Here is a 20,529-nt window from a genome sequence, read left to right on the forward strand (position 1 = left end):
AATCTAGTTTTAGATGTTCTCAGAATTATTATGATTGACATTTCTGTTGTAGATAATTTTACCTTATACAAATACCTTGGAATCTGGTAGGATGACAAGCTTTCATTTAAAAAAATCATTTTTAGAACTGGTTAAGAACATTACAATTGATTTATTTTATAAAAATAAATCATGCCTCTCTATATTGAAATGCAGTTGTGAAATCCACTTATGTCATTGCTAGATTATGGTGATGTGATATACAGTATATGCATGTTTCTGCTTCAGTACTGAATCCTCTGAATTCAGTCTATTATAGAGCTGATATTTGTATGTAGGGCTATCTTGCAGAAATGTCTCACCAGATAATTTCATTGTAAAAACAGCAGTTAATCAGATGGGCTGAGACGACTTGATAGTACTAGAGCTTATTCTGAGTGTAGGAATACAGACATTGTATAGTGGTTAATTTTGTTAATAACGTACCCATCAAGCCAAGGGAGAGAATAATGCAATCATTTATTGAATGGTATCGCAGTATCGGCAGTCTCATGGATGTTTCCTTTCTCATCTCATCACAAAATGTATACAGAAAGCGTGACGGCTAATTACTGTTGCGAGCTTTGACCGAACGTGATTTCCTGTGAACGTGATTTCCTGCAAACAAATACAAACTGATGTTCTGTTGTTTTCTAAACACATTTAACTTATAACAAAGCGTACATTCATACGATAATTTCACACGAGTCATGTAAAAGAGCTTTTGACTACCATACCCCATATTCTTGGAATGGCTTGCAAAATGAACTTAAGTTAGAAGTCCCGATGCCTATAAAGCAGTTGAAATGTTTGGTACAAATCCTTTCATTGTGAACTGCAACTGCTATTTTAATGTGTATGCTTCCTTTCCTTCCTTTAAATGTACTTTTTCTAACACAGGGCTCAGCGGTAAAAGAGACCTTGGTCTCAGCTTGATTTTGCTATTTACATAATGGTTAAATAAATAAATAAATACCACAAGCTTTGCAGCTTGTGAAAGGATGCCACAAAAAGACACATTCTGGAATGCAGCTTTTTCTCTGGCTACTTATCTTTTTTGGTTTAGCCTCAAAACAAAGAAACAGCTGACAGTAGTTAATTAATGTCAGCCAACATGTTTGTGGTTTAAAAAAATATGTATGTTAACTAATTTATAATAGTAAGCCTTCCACAACAAAGACCACAATACACTGTGTGCACAATTATTAGGCAAGTGAGTATTCTGATCGTATTATTATTTCTATGCACATTTTCCAACTCCAAACCATATAAACTTGAAAGCTCATTGGATTGTTTCATTTTCACAAGGTGTGCCTAATTATTAGGAAGCTTCATGACCTCAGGTAAATTGGGCCAAAAAAGAGATTTACACTGAAATTATATATCGATCATGGATTTTTATTTTTTTGTCTTATTTGTTGCACTTACTCTAAACATTTAGAATAAACAAGTGAATTTAGTTGCCTAATAATTGTGCACTCTTATTGTTGCCTAATAATTGTGCACTTTTCCTTTGTTAAACATTCAGGTTTGAGGTTTAATTATATTTTGGATTGACTGAGAGCATTGTGTTTGTTCAACAGTAAAATAAATCTTGAGGAATACGAGTTGCCTAATAATTGTGCACACAGCTTATAGTTACATTTGGTAGTTAGGTAACTGTTTACAAGTCAGGTCATGAACATTTTATTGTTTAATGTTTTAATTCATGACTAGGCCACATTCAACACAGGTATTTAATTATGTCACATCTTTTTAATTTATCACCTAGTCCCAATCAGCCATTACTTCACTCCTACACATATTTAGACATTCTCTTTTAGATTTGGCTGCGTGGTGGTAATGTTTTGGCCAGATAGTTACAGTACTGTTGTTAGACAAATGTATTGGTTAAATTTGTAAAAATATGTAGGATATGTAAACAATTACAGCATGCCGCACCAATGCCCGATAGAAAATCATGTTCCGAATGAAAATATGAACAATGGAATTACCTGTTCCAAAAAAAAGCGTTCTTCTTAGCTTTGCTTAGCTTTTGCTTAGGGTTCCTGGTAGCTAGCTACAGAGAGTTGGTCTAAGTCTTCTTTCGCTCTGCCGTTTTCGTAGTGTATGCTGTAGTAGACAAGGGAGGAACTGACTGGCAATTTTTATTTCCTGAATAAATCTTATCTAGTGCAGCTTTAACAAAGTTATGTTGGCACTGGTGTTTAGGGTATCACTCTGATTTGCTGTTGGTGTTAGTGTATCATTGTGATTGGGTTTAAGTGTTAGAGCATCATTGATTGGCTGTTGGTTAACAAGGTTATTCTGTTTAATAACCTTGTTAACCTTCTCGATAGCACTGAATACTTTTACTAACATTAGTTACATACTAACATTGACTGACAAATTAATAATTATACTTAAGCCAACCAAATGCCCAAGGATGTTGTCCCTCCCAGTCGGCATCATTGGCTTGGACTCTGAAGCTGTAGAGGTAGGGCCTGAGGGTAAGTGCAGTCTGGATATCACTGGCCCTGTCATTTGCAACAATGTTAATCAAACATTTTCTCTCCCAATTATTTTGGGCTGATGGTCAATACTCATTTACAAAATGTCTAAATGTATGCCAACAATGGTTGAATTGAAGAACATTAGCATGAACTCCCCATGTATGGGGATGCCAGCCTATATGGAAGTTTAGGGTGCTAGCCTAGATTATTTACTCCTCTGCAGAAAACCAGTTGAATTGCTTAATTAAATGTGTGCTGATGTCAGCAGACATACAACGCCACTTAGGTGTAAAATAGTGCACATGGAACTTGACTGCTCACTCAGCCTAGCATTGGGTATAATTGTTTTCGTTTTCTCTCCCTTGTATGTAAATAAATCTTGACAAATCAACACTTGGCTTGTCCACTGTAACAATGAATCAATATATCTATTTTGAAGCAAGGAGTCTTCCATGACAAGAAGAACACAAACAATTGTGTAAGCTAATGAGACATTCTTCTTTAGGGTATTTTAATTTTCTTAAGGGAGTAATTAATCAGATAGGATGACACATTTGACAGACTGTAAGTTTGAATGTATAATTGTATTATCTGTATTGAGGTAGAAAGCAGTGAATTGGAAACATGCATGACTAAAATGCAGAACATTTATGTTCAGCTTAGTAAATGAATTGATCCTCAAAAGATCTTTGTCACTTGGCAATATTCCTAACAGTGCATTTTGAAAATATTCAGATCCATTTTTCCACATTTTTTTATGTTACAGCCTTATACCATTGCATTTGTATGTGTCAACACTGACCATATTTTGGTATGGACAAAGTTACAGTCATTGTCCTATCCTAACATTTCAAAATGGAGTCTAGAAGTGACAGTCAAGTGCATCGATATTTCAAGATTCCCCTGATTGATCTTAACAAATTCAAGAGAAGACAGTGAAGATCAATATTTGTTATTTCTCAGCATTTAGCCTAGAGTAACACTGATCAAGGTTAATGTAGCATTTCTGAGGGAGAACAATGTTTTCCTGCTGAGTCAACTTTGACCCCAATTTAAGCCTAAAGGTACAATAAGAACATGTGCATCTGAGCTAGATTTTTGCACATTAGAGAGATATTCAAGGTCAATGCTGAGTATAAATGGAACCTCCAAGGGATTACTCTGAATTGCACAATTTCTACTCATGTACTGCTTCTAAATTGAAGAGGAATAGATATAAAAACAGAACCAATCAGAATCCATTAATGTTGCAGAATTGCTGCTTAAAATACAAATTAAATGAATAATAACTATTTTTGAGTAGGACCTGTTTTGCTTAAATGTTATTTTCGTCCATGTTCATCATTACATGAAGTTAAGCCTTTCTGGAAATAAACATGCAAAAACTTTACGCTTTTTTACTACTGAGTAGTTTAACTAACATATAACAGTAGATCTTCATATACTGCTATACTGCCAGAAAGTATTGAAATTGTCTAAATGTTTCTATTATGGAATTGCAGTAACACTGTAACCAATTATAAAATGCTAAGAGTCTAATGAAGTGTTCAATACCACAGTGAAGTGAAGGTAAAGTCCAGAAATGATTGGTTTAGTCTTAGTCTGTTGTCTATTAGAGACTCAATCAGCTTCGTAAAATGAGGTTCCAACTACTTAGAGATGGATTTCATAATGTAATTTGATCCCACGTGGACAATGATGGAATCCCAAGATAATAGTGTTTTTTTTTCTCCCCGGGAATTGCAATATTTTTTACAATTGAGCTACCTAAAATAATGTCCCATGGAACACCTACTATTTGTCCAAGACCTGAGATCATCTGGGCAACTTGAGATCGCAGCTCTCTTCACTTGATCTGGATCCCTCACAGTAAAGTAAAATGGCCTCACTCTACTCTATGTGAAAGGAGTTAAAACTGAAATCCCTGTCATCGCTCCGCCATTCCGCACTCTTCTAAAAACCTCTAATCAAAGCAGAAATAACTGCATCTCCAAATTCTCGTTCTCTGTAAATACAAATGAATGAATTGGCTCTTAAATGAACATCAGAATAAGTCTCACTGTAAACTTGCTGTTTGTATTCCTAATCTCTGTAAGTTACCTTCATTTCACCTGTGTGTTTCATGATTTTTTTAATGAAGGTATATAGCAAACTAAATAACAGCTTAATCAACAAGCTGAAACATGCACATATCCTACAAATATATGTGAGCTAGGCATTACCTGACCACGTGAAGTGAATGCTACTCAGAGCAGTACTAGAGTAATTTTGAGCTCCAGCTTTCTGTCTCGCTCCCTATGTCACACCACGATCCAGTCAAACTGGGAATGCTCTACTCCTTGCTCCCACAATGCTCCGTCTCAGTATCATTAATAGCAATCTCCACTGGCAATGAGTAAGGTATGCAGTACCGATCCCCCCCATGAAAAGAACACAGAACCAAACAGGTGGAGGCAGGGGTAGTGGGTGGATTCGCACAGGAATGTTAGTAAGACCAGCACACATCAGACTGAGTGAGTAACCTGATGATTAAATAGCCATCACGGAATCTGATACTAGTAATCCCCAATGTCAGCTGACACGTCGCTAACCAACACTCACTCGGTTTCCTGTCTGAATTGCAATGCTAATTTGTTTTAAGCTTCTACAGGTGCTTACATGGTCGGAGCCCTGTGCCAGTGGGGACAAAATGTCAGCGGGGCAGAATGCTTCTCTTGAAACGCTTTACCTGCCCTGCTCTCTGACGGTGATCCATTCAGTGATGAGTGCAAATGAAAAACGTCTGTCTTTTTTGCTGCAGGAGCTCCCACAAAGATAATGGTTGCTTGCTAAAGGGAAGCAAGCTCTGTCCTGTAATCATCTGCCAGAGAGAAATTTACAAACCAAAATTTAGCAAGCACCTCATTTTCACAAACCAGCACGTAGTAATTGCAACTTCTGCAATGTTGGTTGTCTTTCTCAGATCAAAAAGGGATTTATGGTGGGAAAATAAAAACAAACAACTGGTACGATCTTGGACCAGCTGTGCGGTCCCAACCCAAGGTTAACTTGGGATCAAGACCCACCAGCAGTAAGAAAAAATGTAAACCAATAAAAAAAAATGGTTAGGTCCGGACATATTTAGATACTGTGCGCCGCCACAATGGACAAATTAACACTATCATTAATAAAACGTTCATTTTTAATACCTTGTCAATATTTTTGTTGGGTCATTGTCCATCTGTAAAGGGATATGTTGTCCAATCAACTTCACTGAATTTAGCTGAATCTGAGCAGACAGTATATCCCTATACACATCAGAATTCATCCGGCTGCTTCTGTCTTCTGTCACATCACCAATAAACACTAGTGACCCACTGCCATTGGAATCCATGTATGACCATGCCATCACACTGCCTCCAGTGTGTTTTACAGGTTATGTGGTATGCTTCAGGTCGTTCCAAGCCTTCTCCATACTTTTTTCTTCCCATCATTCTGGTAAAGTTTGATCTTAGTTTCTTCTGTCCAAAACATGCTGTTCCAGAACTGCGCAGGCTTTTTTAGATGTTTTTTGGCAAAATCTGGCCTTTCAATTTGCACCTTGTTGTGAATCCCCTGTATTTGCTATTGTGAAGCCTTCTCTTTATGGCAGACTTGGATAATGATATGCCTACCTCCTGGAGTGTTCTTCACTTGGCTGCATGTTGTGAAGGGGTTTTTCTTTACCATGGAAAGGATCCTACGATCATCCACCACTGTTGTCTTCTGTAGATGTCCAGGCCTTTTTGTGTTGCAGAGTTCACCAGTGCTTTCTTTTTTTCTCAGAATGTACCAAACTGTTGAGTTGGCCACTCCTAATCTCTCTGAGGTTTTTTGCAGCCTAAGGATGGCCTGTTTCACTTGCAATGAGAGCTCCTTAGACCTCATGTTGCTGGTTCACAGAAAGAGCTTTCAAATGTAAATTCCAAATGAAAAAGGTCTGGAGTTGTAGAATGAATAAAGGAATAGCTCACACCTGTCCAAAAAACAGCTTTTGAGTCAATTGTCCAATTACTTTTGGTCCCTTGTTAAGGAGAGGGCTACATATTAAAGAGCTGTAATTCCTAAACCATTCGTCCAATTTGGATATGAATACCCCCAATAAAAGCTGAGAGACTGCACTTTAAGCCGATATTCATTATTTAACTGAATATACTTTGGGAAAGAGCCAAAATAACAAAACTTCTGTCAGTGTCCAATTATTTCCGGACCTAACCGTAACTTCAAAAAACTGCAATTCCTATTTCATAAGACAAAACAAAAAACAGACTTTGCAACCAAAGCTGGAATTTATGGCAGTAATTGTAGGAGTTTCCGAGACACACAACATGTTTCTAACTACTCAGAATTAACTGTTGTACATCAAATATAGTATGATGATGAATCAATTAATGAAAAATATGTTGAGTTTACATTATTCTATTTTCCTGTCATTTGGGGAGATTATGTCTTTAGTCACAGTTTGAGCAAATGTTCATAGAAAATAGTGAGCACACTGCCTTGACATCCCCTTCAATTATCCCGTGCACCATTATCTGTTGTTGTTTTGGTTTGGATGGGAAATATGTGCATCCTATTAATCAGCATTTTTGTATGGTAAACATTATTTCATAGATAACTGATATTTCTAGTAGGCATATTTTTGCAGAGTAAAAATGTCTGAATAGCAGATTTCTTCTTATTTGATTGATCTGTGCCCATGGATAACAGTATGCATTGCATTTCCTCAGTTACTGCAGTGAAACAATAGTGTATGGATTTTTAATGGAAGAATACAATGACACCTTGATGCTTGTCCAGCAACACATACATCTGAGGACTTATGAGAGGAAAACAAATAATGTATACCAGCCTGGTGATGTGTCTCCCTATAGCTCCACTGGAGCTGGAACCCACTATGGGCCATTTGTCTGTGTCCCCAGCATGTCCCACGCATACACCCACCCAAACCACAAACCAGCAGCTTGAAATGAGATTCAGCCAACTGCATAATCTCTCTGTTCTGCTTAGTTGTGATTAATTGACACACGTGTTTTGTATGGAAGGGAACCACCCCACAACCATGTTATAACACGTTCATATATATATTATTTTTTTACTTTGTGGCCACACCAGCTCAGACACTGTGGGCTCTAACAGAGTGCCTAGAGCGGATGCCCTTGTTTCAAATCAAGCGGCAGTTTGTGATTTGTCTTGAAAAACAAAATGGACAAATGTAGACACTTGAGTGGAGTTTATAACAAAAAGCTTTGTGGTTAACCTTGTGTCCAGTCATTACTCATTTCAGCGTCAACGTTTTCAGTATTACACTACAGATGAGAAACAAAGTCATTATATATTGTCCTCTTCCTCAATTAGCTGAGAGCTGGTGAGGTAATTTAGAGAGCTATCATAAGGGAATCATCAGGGGAATGGATACCATGGTGTGAAAGAAACCTTAGATCAATACACCTTGTCTTTAAAACTACTACTCCTGGCTTAACAATCATGTATGACTGCAAATAAGCAGCTTATTGACCGCCATCAGTAAACCATCAATAACCTCCATTCATTTTCTAACCTAGTCCGCAGATTCAATCAAATGGTTGCAGAAGTGATTGGGGTAAAAAGGGGTTAAACCTTTACCCAAAATAACCAGTGACCATTTACAATAATATTAGTGTTTTTAACCTTACTACTTTAATACTACACTTGAATACATCTGGGGTTTATATACAAACACAGAGCCTACATTTTGGAAAGGTTTATCCAGTAGTATGCTGATTAACTCTAATAAATTAGATACATTAGTATTTTTCTCTGGTCTGGTCTAGTCTGAGAGAACTGGAATAAAACGTTTTTGAAAGGCTGTTCATGTGTGTTCTCTGTTAGCCCCCTTCTGTCTCTCATCATGGTCCATGACTTGCTGGTTGTTTTTGGAGTCTAATGTGTCTCTTCACTAAGCAATCTCTTTAGTTAGATCAGTCTCCTGTTTTATCCCTCCATCTCCATCCTCTTCCTCCACCCAACTACCTGATCCCTCCATCCTCCTCCACCCAACTACCTGATCCCTTAATGGCCTCTCTCTCTTTCTCTGCCTTTTCTGAGGATCTCCTCCTCTCCTCCACCTTCCTTCTTTTTCACTCCTCTATTCATTATTCCTTCCGAAGTTACCCTTTGGAGCCAATAACAGCAAAAGTACTGATCAATTTAGAGGTGAGCACAGCTACACCTAGGGTACCTTAGACTTAGTCTGCCTTACAGTGAGAGACAAAATAGTGGGAATGAATGAAAGAAAGAGAGATCTGGATTAATATAGTTAGCACGAAACCAAGATAGAGAAAGAAACGGACAGACACACAGGGAGACATGGATACAGTGAGAGGAGGGTAGTGTGAAAGACTGTGATATTATTGGCTGGGGCAAGCCTGACAGACGTGTAGTAAGTACATATTTGACCAATCAGAGATATTCTCATTGAGAAGCTGCTGCAGCCGTAGAGCCGTAGTCAGGCAGGATTGGAGGATGGCTCATACCGTACACACACACACACACTCACACACTGCCTCCTTCCACTGCTCACATTCACGAACAGTGAGAGAGAGAGCGATCGAGAGTGGGCTTTCCGCTAGCCGAACACTAAGCACTGCCCCAGAGAGACAGACGGAGGTAGAAAGAGAGAGAATAAGGAAATAAGAGAATATTATGAGGGATGCACAGAAAGTCCTTCTTACTCCTCTTCATGAGCCGACAGCTGCCATGCCTGTCAAAGGTCCCACCAGGTATGGAACATTTAAAACACTTTCAGCTGTTTCTTAGGCGTGTGTGTGTGTGGTAGAGAGAGAGAGAGAGAGAGAGAGAGACAGATAGAGACACAGAGAAAGAGAAAATGAAGTGAGAGAGGGAGTGACGAAGAAAGCGAGTGGGGTTTATTGCAAGTAGCAAAATTTGGTGTTAATGAGTGCACTCGCAGCTCACTGGCTGTGCCTCAGTCTCCCCTGGTGTACACGCTGTAAACCTCCCTCACTCTTCCTTGCTGGAGTTATGGATTGCTACTACTGCCACTTCTACAGATGCTGTAGGGGACTGTGAGTTAGGATATCTGATTCATCTGATGCATGGGCAGCGTTACTGTAGCTGTAGACAGACAGATAGAAATGCACTGCAGGAAACTGGACTCCGCTCATTGATTTATGATCCTTTTATTAGCAGAGGTATTTCTCTGAATCCGATTCCGACTTTCTCTGAAATAGATTTTTTTTTTTTCATATATATTTGTTTAATAAGAGAAAAAGAGCAGGTTACAGATCCTTCGGTTGGAATGGATTATTAAATGGTTTGGAAATACAATGGGGTGGGCAATTGCAGGTAATGCAGGGGTTTGTCCTGACTAGGTACTATGTCAGATCAACAAAGCTAATTGATCAATTCATTGATTGACTAAATTAAAGACACCTACTTTTCCATGTTGGTTAAATTAAAAACATGAACTGTCTGAAGGACTCTAGGACGAGGGTTGCCATTGCCTAATGCTAAAATATAGGTTGTTTTATATAGGTAAAATTGTATTTACAATGGGTTGCCAGATAAAAAAAAAAAAAATAATATATGGTTTGGACTGTCTTAAAGCAATAGAGTCTACTTAATTAGGTTATCAATTATGGAATATTGAGGATTATTAATATTTAGTCAGCAAATTACAATCACTTAGCAACAAAGAACAATTAAATACATTTAGTATATGGATAACACGGTAAACCCAAATCTTAGTACTTAATAAAAAATATGATCTATTAAGAAATATTAATAACCAGGTGAATAGGATTATTGTTAAAGACAAATTCATTATGGAAATGTTGGTGGCAAAATTGATAAAAGGAATCAGAATAAGAAAAAGAAGTTTGGAATTGTCTCCAACCTTTGTCTAGCATGTGATTCAAAGGATAAATGCAAGACGGTTGTTAAGATATCTAAAATTAATTTACATGTACAGTGCTTTGCAAAAGTATTCATCCCCCTTAGCATTTTACATATTTTGTTGCATTACAACCTGTAATTTACATGGACTTTTATTTGGATTGTATGTATTGGACATATACAAAATAGTCCAAATTGGTGAAGTGAAATAGGAAAAATGACTTAAAAAAAAAAAGAGTAAAAAAAGCGGAAGAGTGGTACATGCATATGTATTCACCCCCTTTGCTATAAAGTCCCAAATAAATCAGGGACAAAGTTGAGGAGAAGTACAGATAAGGGTTGGGTTCCAAAAAGTATACAAAACTGAACATTGAACAACATAAATCCATCATTAATAAATGGATAGAATTTGGAACCACAACAAATCAGGCAAGAGAGGGCCACCCACCAAAAGTCACATGTGACTTGTGGGAGACTTTCCAAACATATGGAAGAAGGCATTCTGGTCAGATGAGACTGAAATTATGCGTTTTGGACATCAAGGAAAAAAGCAACACTTGAGTGGTTTAAGGTGGTCAATGTGAATTTGGCCTAGTCAAAGCCCAGAACTCAATCCTACTGAGAGTCTGTGGTATGACTTAAAATTACTGGAACCCATCCAACTTGAAGGAGCTGGAGTAGTTTTGCCTTGAAGAATGGGCAAAAATCTCAGTGGCTAGATGTGCCAAGCTTATAGAGACATAGCCCAAGAAACATGTAGCTGCAATTGCTGCTATAGGTGGATCTACCAAGTTTTGACTTTAGTTATGCACGCTAGATATTTTTTTGTCTTATTTCGTGTTTGTTTCACAGTAAAACACAATTTGCATCTTCAAAGTGGTAAGCATGTTGTGTAAAACTATTTATGCACACCCCCCCCAAAAAAATATAACAAAATAGGAAAAAAATGCAAAGTGGGGTGAAAATGTCTGCAAGGCACTGTACGATACCATTCTATTTTCCCACAACTTCGATGAGCACTTTTTACATACCATATAGTCAGCTCAATGGGTTTGAGATCTGAATTCTGTGCTGGCCACACCTTTATAAACAGAATACCAGCTGACTGCTTCTTCGCTAAATAGTTTTTGCTTACCTTGGAGCTATGCTTTGGGTCATTGTCCTGTTGGCTCCAATCAAACACCATCCACAGGGTATGGAATGAATGAGCAAAATGGTACAAATCTCCCACTGTACCATCACCAAAGCACTCCCAGACCATCACATTGCCTATACCATGCTTGGCAGATGGCGTCAAGCACTCTTCCAGCATCTTTGAATTTGATATGCGTCTCACAAATGTTCTTCTTGGCGTTGTGATCCCAATGCCTAAAACGTGGATTTGTCTGTCCATAACACAGACACTTCCTCTGTCCTGTGTCTGTGTTCTTTAGCCCATCTTAATATTTTATTTTTACTGGCCAGTCTGAGATATGGCTTTTATTTTGCCACTCTGCCTGGAAGGCCTGCAACCCGGAGTGGCCTGTTCACTTTTGACTCTGAAATTGGTGTTTTGCGGGTACTATTTAATGAAGTTGCCAGTTGAGGACCTGTGAGGCATCTCTTTCTTCAACTAGATGTATTTGTCCACTTCCCACTCCTTGTTCTATTCTGGTTAGACCCCATTTTTGCGGTTCTGTGAAGGGAGTATTACACAGTGTTGCACAAGATCTTCAGTTTATTGTCAATTTCTCACATGGAATAGCATTCATATCTCAAGTAAGTATAGACTGATGAGTTTCAGAAGTTCTTTGCTTTTGGCCTTTTTGAGCCAGTAATTAAACCCACGATTGTTGATGCTGAAGATACTGAACTTCTCTAAAGAAGGCCAGTTTTATTGCTTTATTCAGAGCAACAGTTTTCAGTTGTGCGATCATTAGAAAACCCTTTTGCAATTATGTTAGCATAACTACAGAGGCCCTGAAGCCCAAGGCAGTAAAAAAAAAATTTTTGGGGTCCAGAGAGTAAGTTTATCTTGTTTGAACAACTTAGTATCTCGTTCAAACCATTTAGTATATAATTTGAACCATTTAGTATTTCTTTTTACCAATTTAGTAAAAAAAGCTTTAAAAAAAGCTTTTTTTTCTACTAATTGTTTTTTTCTAAGTAATTCAAACGAGTTAATCATTAATGTCTAATTAAGCCAAATTCATTATGCAGCAGCATTACAAGGCAATGTAATGGTTGCTACAGTCCATCGTTATTTGATTCTGTCCATTGATAGGACTATAATTGTTCATTAATAGTTATTTGAAACCCTGAACAAGGCTACCTTTGAACTCCAAAGCATTAAGATGGAACAATGAGCAATTGGCTGAATGGTGGCACGTTGGCGTGAGGTGAGGGCACATCAAGTGTGCCATGACATTTTGCTCAAATGGTAAAACATGATATTTAATGTTTTATCATTGTTGCATAAATATTAAATCCAGGCAACCATACAACAAATAAAAGTTGCAAAAATGTAACTTTTAATCAGGTAGCTTTGTTTAAGTACTTAAGTTGAACGTCTTGCATTGTAAAAAAGAGACAGCGTGGCTCACTAGTTGTGACCAATAGCAACTAGTATACTTATTCACAGCCTAACAACCCTCCGCTACTCAAAACAAATGTATCGCGCTTATATAAACAGAGCACTAATCCGCTGTCGTCTTTAGAATATGGCTACTGCATCATTTCACCTCTATATATAACAAATATTTTTTGGACCTTGATCAAAGACCCGGGGCTAATATGGAAACACCCAGACAAACATTACTAAATCAAATAGGATTGTTACCTGGAGCCATTATGTATAACAACTGCAGCTGTAGTGTTTGGGGTCTATGAATGTATTTTTTCTGTGAGCATGTTCATAGTCAAAGGAACCCATCCGTCATCACCAGTACATCCAGAGACAATAGGCTGGTCTACTTAGATTAATAACCACTGTATTAACCTAACATACAGTGGATATAAAAAGTCTACACACCCCTGTTAAAATGCCAGGTTCTTCTGATGTAAAAGAAGGAGACAAAAATAAATCATGTCAGAACTTTTTTCCACCTTTAATGTGACCTATAACGTGAACAATTCAATTAAAAAACAAACTGAAATCTTTGAGGGGGAAAAATAAGAAACTCACAATAACCTGGTTGCATAAATGTGCACACCCTTAAAATAATACTTTGTTGAAGCACCTTTTGATTTTATTACAGCACTAAATCTTTTTGGGGAGGAGTCTATTAGCATGGCACATCTTGAAGTGGCAATATTTGCACACACTTCTTTGCAAAAGCGCTCCAAATCTGTCAGATTTCAAGGACATCTCCTGTGCACAGGCCTCTTCAGATCACCCCCCATATGTTCAATTGGATTCAGGCTTGGGCCCTAGCTGCGCCATTCCAAAACTTTAATCTTCTTCTGGTGAAGCCATGCTTTTGTGGATTTGGATGTGTGCTTTGGGTTGTTGTCATGCTGAAAGGTGAACTTCCTCTTCATCTTCAGTTTTCTAATGGACGAAGGTTTTTGCCAAAATTGCCTAGTATTTGGAACCATTCATAATTTCTTCCACCCTGACTAAGGCCCCGGTTCCAGCTGAAGAAAAACAGCCCCAAAGCATGATGCTGCCACCACCATGCTGCATTGTGGGTATGGTGTTCTTTGGGTGATGTGCAGTGTTGTTTTTGCACCAAACATACCTTTTGGAATTCTGGCCAAAAGGTTCAACCTTGGTTTCATCAGACCGAACAACATTTTCCCACATGCTTTTGGGGGCCTTGATGTTTGTTTTTGCAAATTAGCTAACATTCATAATTTCTCAACTCTAAAATATCACTATTAGTTGCAGTTTGAATGGTAGCATCATCACATTGATTGTGATTTTACTAACTGGCTAAATCATCTCAATTTCTAGATACACCACCGTTCAAAAGTTTGGGGGGCACTATTATAAGTGGAAGATCTACATAGGTGTACTGAGGCTCATTATTATCAACCATCACTCATGTTCCAAGGGCACGTTGTGTGTGCTAATCCAAGTTTATTATTTTAAAAGGCTAATTCATCATTAGAAAACCCTTTTGTGATTATGTTTGCACTGCTGGAAACTGTTGTGCTGATTACAGAAACAATAAAACTGTCCTTCTTAGACTAGTTGAGTATCTTTAGCATCAACTTTGTGGGTCCGATTACAGGCTCAAAAAGGCCAGAAACAAAGAACGTTCTTCTGACACTCATCATTCTTGTCCTGAAAAGTCTATTCCATACAAGAAATTACCAAGAAACTGAATATCTCATACAACAATGTTTAGTACTCACTTCACAGAACAGCGTAAACTGTCTCTAACCAGAATAGAAAGAGATTCGGGAGGCCCTGGTGCACAACTGGACAAAAAAAAGCTTTTCTTTTAGAAACAAGTACATTTCTAAGAGACCCCAAACCTTTGAACGATAGTGTATATGTGATCATATTTTGCCTATTCTCCAGATATACTGTGTAAGATTGAAATTCCGATTATCTTCTATAATTTCCAGTAATAGAATAATTGGAATTTCAGTATTCTTCGTGAATTGCCCGGAATATAAGTACAATTTACCTCAGCCCTGTTGTTTTGGCACATCATGTTAATATAAATAGTTTGATTTCTGACCCAGACAAATGGATGAGAAAAGACATATGTGTTGCTTGCAGAAAGCCTTTGTTCTGTTGTTCTGATACATGTTTATCTGATGAATCAATGAATTTACCACACGTAAAACCTGGACAATTTGTCTATTCACGTAACATATTCCAACATCCATGCGAAGACCAAAAAGCATACTTTCCCTCGGACAAGTAAGGGTAATACCTGTTATTTTCATGAAAACATATGCATCTTAAATGCTAATCCTTCCATGAAAAATCACTTTGTTTGAAGACCTATTATCAATGATGGACCACTCTGTGAATTATGCAACATCAGTGTGGTCTCCCATTTAGCTTTCAGCGTCTTTGAGGAGCTAAGGTTATTCTCACATCTCAATGCATCTAACCATGTCAAGGTCAGGTCTCTTACATTGATTGCTTGAGGAAATATTGTTGTTGAGGGACTTCTGTTGCTCTCAATTGTTCTGTAATTGTATGGCTGAATTGTATAAATCATTCTTACCTGTTGGATATCTGTCTCCAACAGAACCATCTGATTATCATTTTGATGTGCCTGCTGCCTAAATGCAAAGTGCCAAAAGAGTAGAAGAAGCTTTCAAATATACTGGAAAGGTTTGACAGCAAAGGGGATAGGATTTTAGTTAAGACCCTACTTGTGGTCAGTGTTTGGTTTAAACCTGCTGTCCTTCTTGCTAATACATGCTTTCAGGTAGACAGGTGTGAGAAAGTGAAGGTGTTTGGACCCTGCTTTGACCCTTCTGGCTGGTAAAAGGTAGTTTGATGCATATTCCCTTCATCCTCGTCCTCTCATGTGGATGCACATGTAAGTCAACTGCTACTGAGTTGTACCTGGACCTACCATATCTCCTTCAACTCTGCTTCGCACTGTTGATATTGTGAATGTTATCTCTGTCTTGCAAGCTGTGACCAGCGGCGTGTGTGCGCCGTGCTTGCCTTAACAATGAAGACGATTAGGATGGAGAGGTGAAAAACTCATTCCATGAAGGGCCTAGTAGCTGTAGGTCTTTGCTCCTACTTTCTACCTGTTAACCTATGTCACTAACTAGTTACAAACTTTTCTCACCTGGTTGCCTACGTCTTAGGTGTTGAAAGAGAAAATAAAAACAGCAGACACTAGGCCCTGTGTAGAAGGCGTTTGACACCCCTGGGCCGCAGGCTTCAGTTTGTTATGCGGACCCTGCCTTTTTGAGTGTCTCAGCAGAGGTGTGTGTTAATGTTTTCAGTGGAGTGTATGGTGACATATGAAATCACTGTTGTTTTTGTTTGCATTTTTGTGCTTTGACACCAGTTAAGTGTCAAATGATTGCACTACATAATAATGCATATAGTATATTAAGCTGCTGTTCATAAACAAGTGAGAATAATTCCATTATTGTTTTTATAAGGAACTGAATTACTCATCTATCCTGACCTGACCGTTGAGGGCTGCAACTGTGTCGACATTCAATGTATTACCTGAGCTGACTTTCAAACATTGTATTCATTTTGTGTACACTGTGGTGAAAGGTTGGGGTTAAGATGGCTTTAAGAGTAAGCTGTACTGGCTCACATCACTTACATCTCTGAAGGAATCGAACAATGTACAGTGCACTCCATAAGTACAGAAACAGTACTTATTGAAAGTTATTTTTGCTGTATATTCAGGTCAAGCCATATGAAAATATGATTAAAAGGCTAATATGAAGCAAAATACAGATGGTCTCTTTTTTCCATCTGTTTCTCAGAGTTCTCAGACTGAATTCCATCTCCTCATATTATGTGGTCATTGATACTGGAGTTTCCAGTTGCATTGATATTTTCACACATAAAAGAGCTCTGAATGTGCAATTTCAGCTCTATCCTTTGTTTTTGCCTTTGGAGTTTGCAAAAGTAGGCATAATCGAACATATAGACAAGGAAGTTGTCTATGAAAGAAAAGCAAACATTTTGTATGCTAAAAGGAAAGAGGAACTCAAATAGAACCTTTGCACAAAAGTTGGGCATAGCACAATCAACAGTTTGTCCTGAAAAAAAAAGAAACCACTTGTGTCTTCAGCAGTTGACAATGACCAGGTTGGCCAGTGAAAAAAATTGCAGTTAATTACATAAACAGTTCCAGAGCCGGGAAAAACAACCCTATAATTGGTGTCAGTGTAATCATTAGCAACTTCGAGAAGGCTTGGGTGAAAAGTGTCATAATTGTTTGCTTACACAGCAAGATGCTGTGTACAGAGATCATCCAGTACAGTTGTTAGAGTTTTATGGACCGATGTGACCAAGGTGAACATTTATCAATGTGATAGTAAGGCAAAAGTGCAGAGAAAAATAAAGAGTTTTAGATCACCAAAGCATGCCATCTCATATGTGAAGCATGGTGGAGGTAGTGTCATGGTATAGGCATGCATGACTGCCTCTGGAACAGGCTCACTTATATTTATTGATCATGTAATGAATGATGGCAGGAGCGGAATTAATTAAGGAAGTGTACAAAAGCCTCTTGCCTACCAGTATACAAGAAAATAACACCAGATTGATTGGGTGGTGCATTACTTCTGTATTACCGGACAATGACCCAAAACACTGCCAATGCAACCAAGAACTTCATCAGATGGAAAGTGTAAGACTGGCAAAGTCAATCTTTTGATTTAAATCTGATTTAATATGCAATTAAGGAACTTCCCAAAACAAGTAACAGATCAAAATGGCTGTAGTTAAGGCTTGGTGATGCATATCAGTGGTTGACACCAAGAGTAAGGTATCAATGGGTTTCTGACTCACTGCTGCTATTATGTGCAAGGAATTTACAACTAAATACAGCTTTTCTACTTTAATCTTTTCAGTGGATTTTCCCAATCCTTATCCTTGCATAAAATGGCAGGATGGAACTGTTGTTAATTTTAGTTGTTAAAACATATGGAAACAGACACAAATGAAAGTTTACAGTCTGTACTTTTGCCTCATACTCATCTTTCAATCATATTTTGATATGCCTTGAGTGTACAGCAAAAATATAGATTTTGACTTTACTGTCCCAGTACCTATGGAGGGCACTGTATGATGCAAACTAAACATCAATTTTCCTGGGCACAGATGTGCCTGGTCCTGGACCACACATTTTGATGCATCTTCTTAAAACAGGAATAACGTATAATATAGTATATCCATGTCCAGAAAACAACACCTAGAGGATAATTAAAATTGTATTATGACCTCTTATGCCCACTCTAAGATAGCATCAGTCTATCTACCCCTTTCTTGTTCTAGAAAATAAGACCTCGGAACATGGATAAAAGTCTGACTTGAGGGCATAATTATCCCCATTTCATTATGTAACTGTGTTTGAAGCCCAGCAGTGTCAAAATGACTGACGTTGGTCTAGGGCAGGGGTCGGCAAACATTATGACTGAAAGACCCTTTTAAATTATATACAGTTGTGCTCAAAAGTTTGCGTAACCTTGGAGAATGGGTAATATATGTTCCATTTGTAAAGAAAACATGAGTGAGCAGGAAAAATACATCTTTTATTTCTTATGGGATTCACATTCAACTGTAGGTCAAATCCATCATAAAACAAAACATGGCAACAAAGACAAACATTTACTGAGCTGTTCAAAAGTCTACATCCCTTACTTTTTAATACTGTGTATTGGCCCCTTTAGCATCAATGACAGTGTGCAGTCTTTTGTAATAGTTGTCTATGAGGCCCTGAATTCTTGCAGGTAGTATAGCTGCCCATTCATGTTGGCAAAATGCCTCCAGGTCATGCAAAGTCTTTGGTCGTCTTGCATGAACCGCATGTGGTTTGATGATATTAAGTTCAGGAGACTGTGATGGCCACTCCTTCAACCTTCACCTTTTTCTGCTGTAACCACTGGAGGGTCAACCTGACCTTGTGCTTTGGGTCACTGTTGTGCTGGAGAGTCCAAGAGCGTCCCATGCACAGCTTTGGGGCAGAAGAATGCAAATGGTCGGTCACAATTTTCTGATAACATGCTGCATTCATCTTGCCATACATTTTCATAAGATTCCCCGTACCTTTAGAGCTCACACGCCCCAAAAACATAATGTGAACCACCACCATGATTCACAGTGGGGATGATATTCTGTTCACTATAGGCTTTGTTGACCACTCTCCAAACATGGTGCTTATTGTTGTGACCATAACGCTCTATTTGGGTCTCATCACTCCAAATGACAGTGTGCCAGAGGCTGTGAGATGTGTCAAGGTGTTGTCGGGCATAATGTAACCAGGCTTTTTTGTGGCATTGTCGCAGTGAATTATTTTTCTGGCAACTCGACCATGCAGCTCATGTTTGTATTGTCACATTGCAGAGATGGGGACAAGTCACACATGGTCAAGTCCAAGCAAGTCTCAAGTCTTAACCATCAAGTCTTGAGTCAAGTCTCAAGTCACAGTTCAGATAAATCAACTAAGTCAAGTCAAGTCAAGGGTTCACCCTAAGCAAGTCAAGTCGAGTCCTTATAAGTTTCAAGTCAAGTCAAGTCACAGTACTAAAGAGATGAACACACACACACTGTCCTCTGTTTCTGACGTGCGCTCGGTGCGAAGCTCGATTTCAAAATCAAATATTTTTCTCCTCCACGGTACAATTTTTTGGGGGGATGAAGCGGAGGGATCTTGAATCAGCCTGAAGGGGTTGTATTCGCTATAACAACCGCCTCGCTATACCAGATAGCTCTTCGAAATGTTTAGGTGCTAGTAATCACATCGGCGCCTCCATGTTAGCCTTTCATGCAGTAAAGTTAACTGTTATGGTGTAAGCACAATGCTTTTTAGTTTCCACACGCAGTCCACAAACACTTGAAAATGCCCACATTTAATACAGACATTATAGCCTACGTGTAATAATATACATGCCCGCTCATTTTAAGATGCCCATCAACATTAAAATTCAGGCTATGCCACTGTTATAGTCAAATTCCCTTACATCTATTTACCAGACGTATTCAGTAATGATAATGGTCACATTTCTAACAAAAAAAAAAAAAAAAAACATAATATGCAACCAAGGCCAAATTATGACAAACAAAAGATTAATTCATTACATTAGTAACTTAATCGTTATAGATCTTAGTGAAACTGAATATAAAGAGATTACTTTCTTACCTTCCCTTGTGGTTCTTAAAATAACGAATGAAATTTGACGTTGTTGCATATTTTGCATCTGGCAAATCTTTTTTTATTCACACGGTCCAGTTCAAAGTCCTTGTATCCAAACAATACTATTTGTGGAGCTCGACTAACGTTACTGTCTGCCATGTTTGGCGCGGTTTGAATTGTGCAGCGTTAAAGGCACATACGCTGATTAGTGGTGCTGATGTCACAACATATAAAATTATTTTATTGCTGTTTGTTTATTATAAGTTCAAGTCATTGTCAAGTCTTCCACTTCAAGTCAAGTCAAGTCTCAAGTAACT

The 20,529-nt window shown here is 38.2% G+C and overlaps 1 protein-coding gene across 5 annotated transcripts in view; it reads left to right on the forward strand.

The window, feature by feature from the left end:
* Positions 1–20,529, forward strand: part of LOC105019405 (cadherin-18) — a 266,296-nt gene that overhangs the window by 107,627 nt on the left and 138,140 nt on the right. For 3 of the 5 annotated variants that reach the window (XM_010885566.3, XM_034289192.1, XM_020041621.2), the window contains exon 1: positions 9,086–9,289. The exons of the other annotated variants lie outside the window; for them this stretch is intronic. The gene's annotated coding sequence lies outside the window, so the exon portion shown is untranslated. Of the gene's footprint in view, positions 1–9,085; positions 9,290–20,529 lie in introns of those variants that run through there. 5 annotated transcript variants of the gene reach the window in all.

Source organism: Esox lucius, chromosome 21 (genome assembly GCF_011004845.1).
Source record: "Esox lucius isolate fEsoLuc1 chromosome 21, fEsoLuc1.pri, whole genome shotgun sequence".
NCBI classification, from domain to species: domain Eukaryota; kingdom Metazoa; phylum Chordata; class Actinopteri; order Esociformes; family Esocidae; genus Esox; species Esox lucius.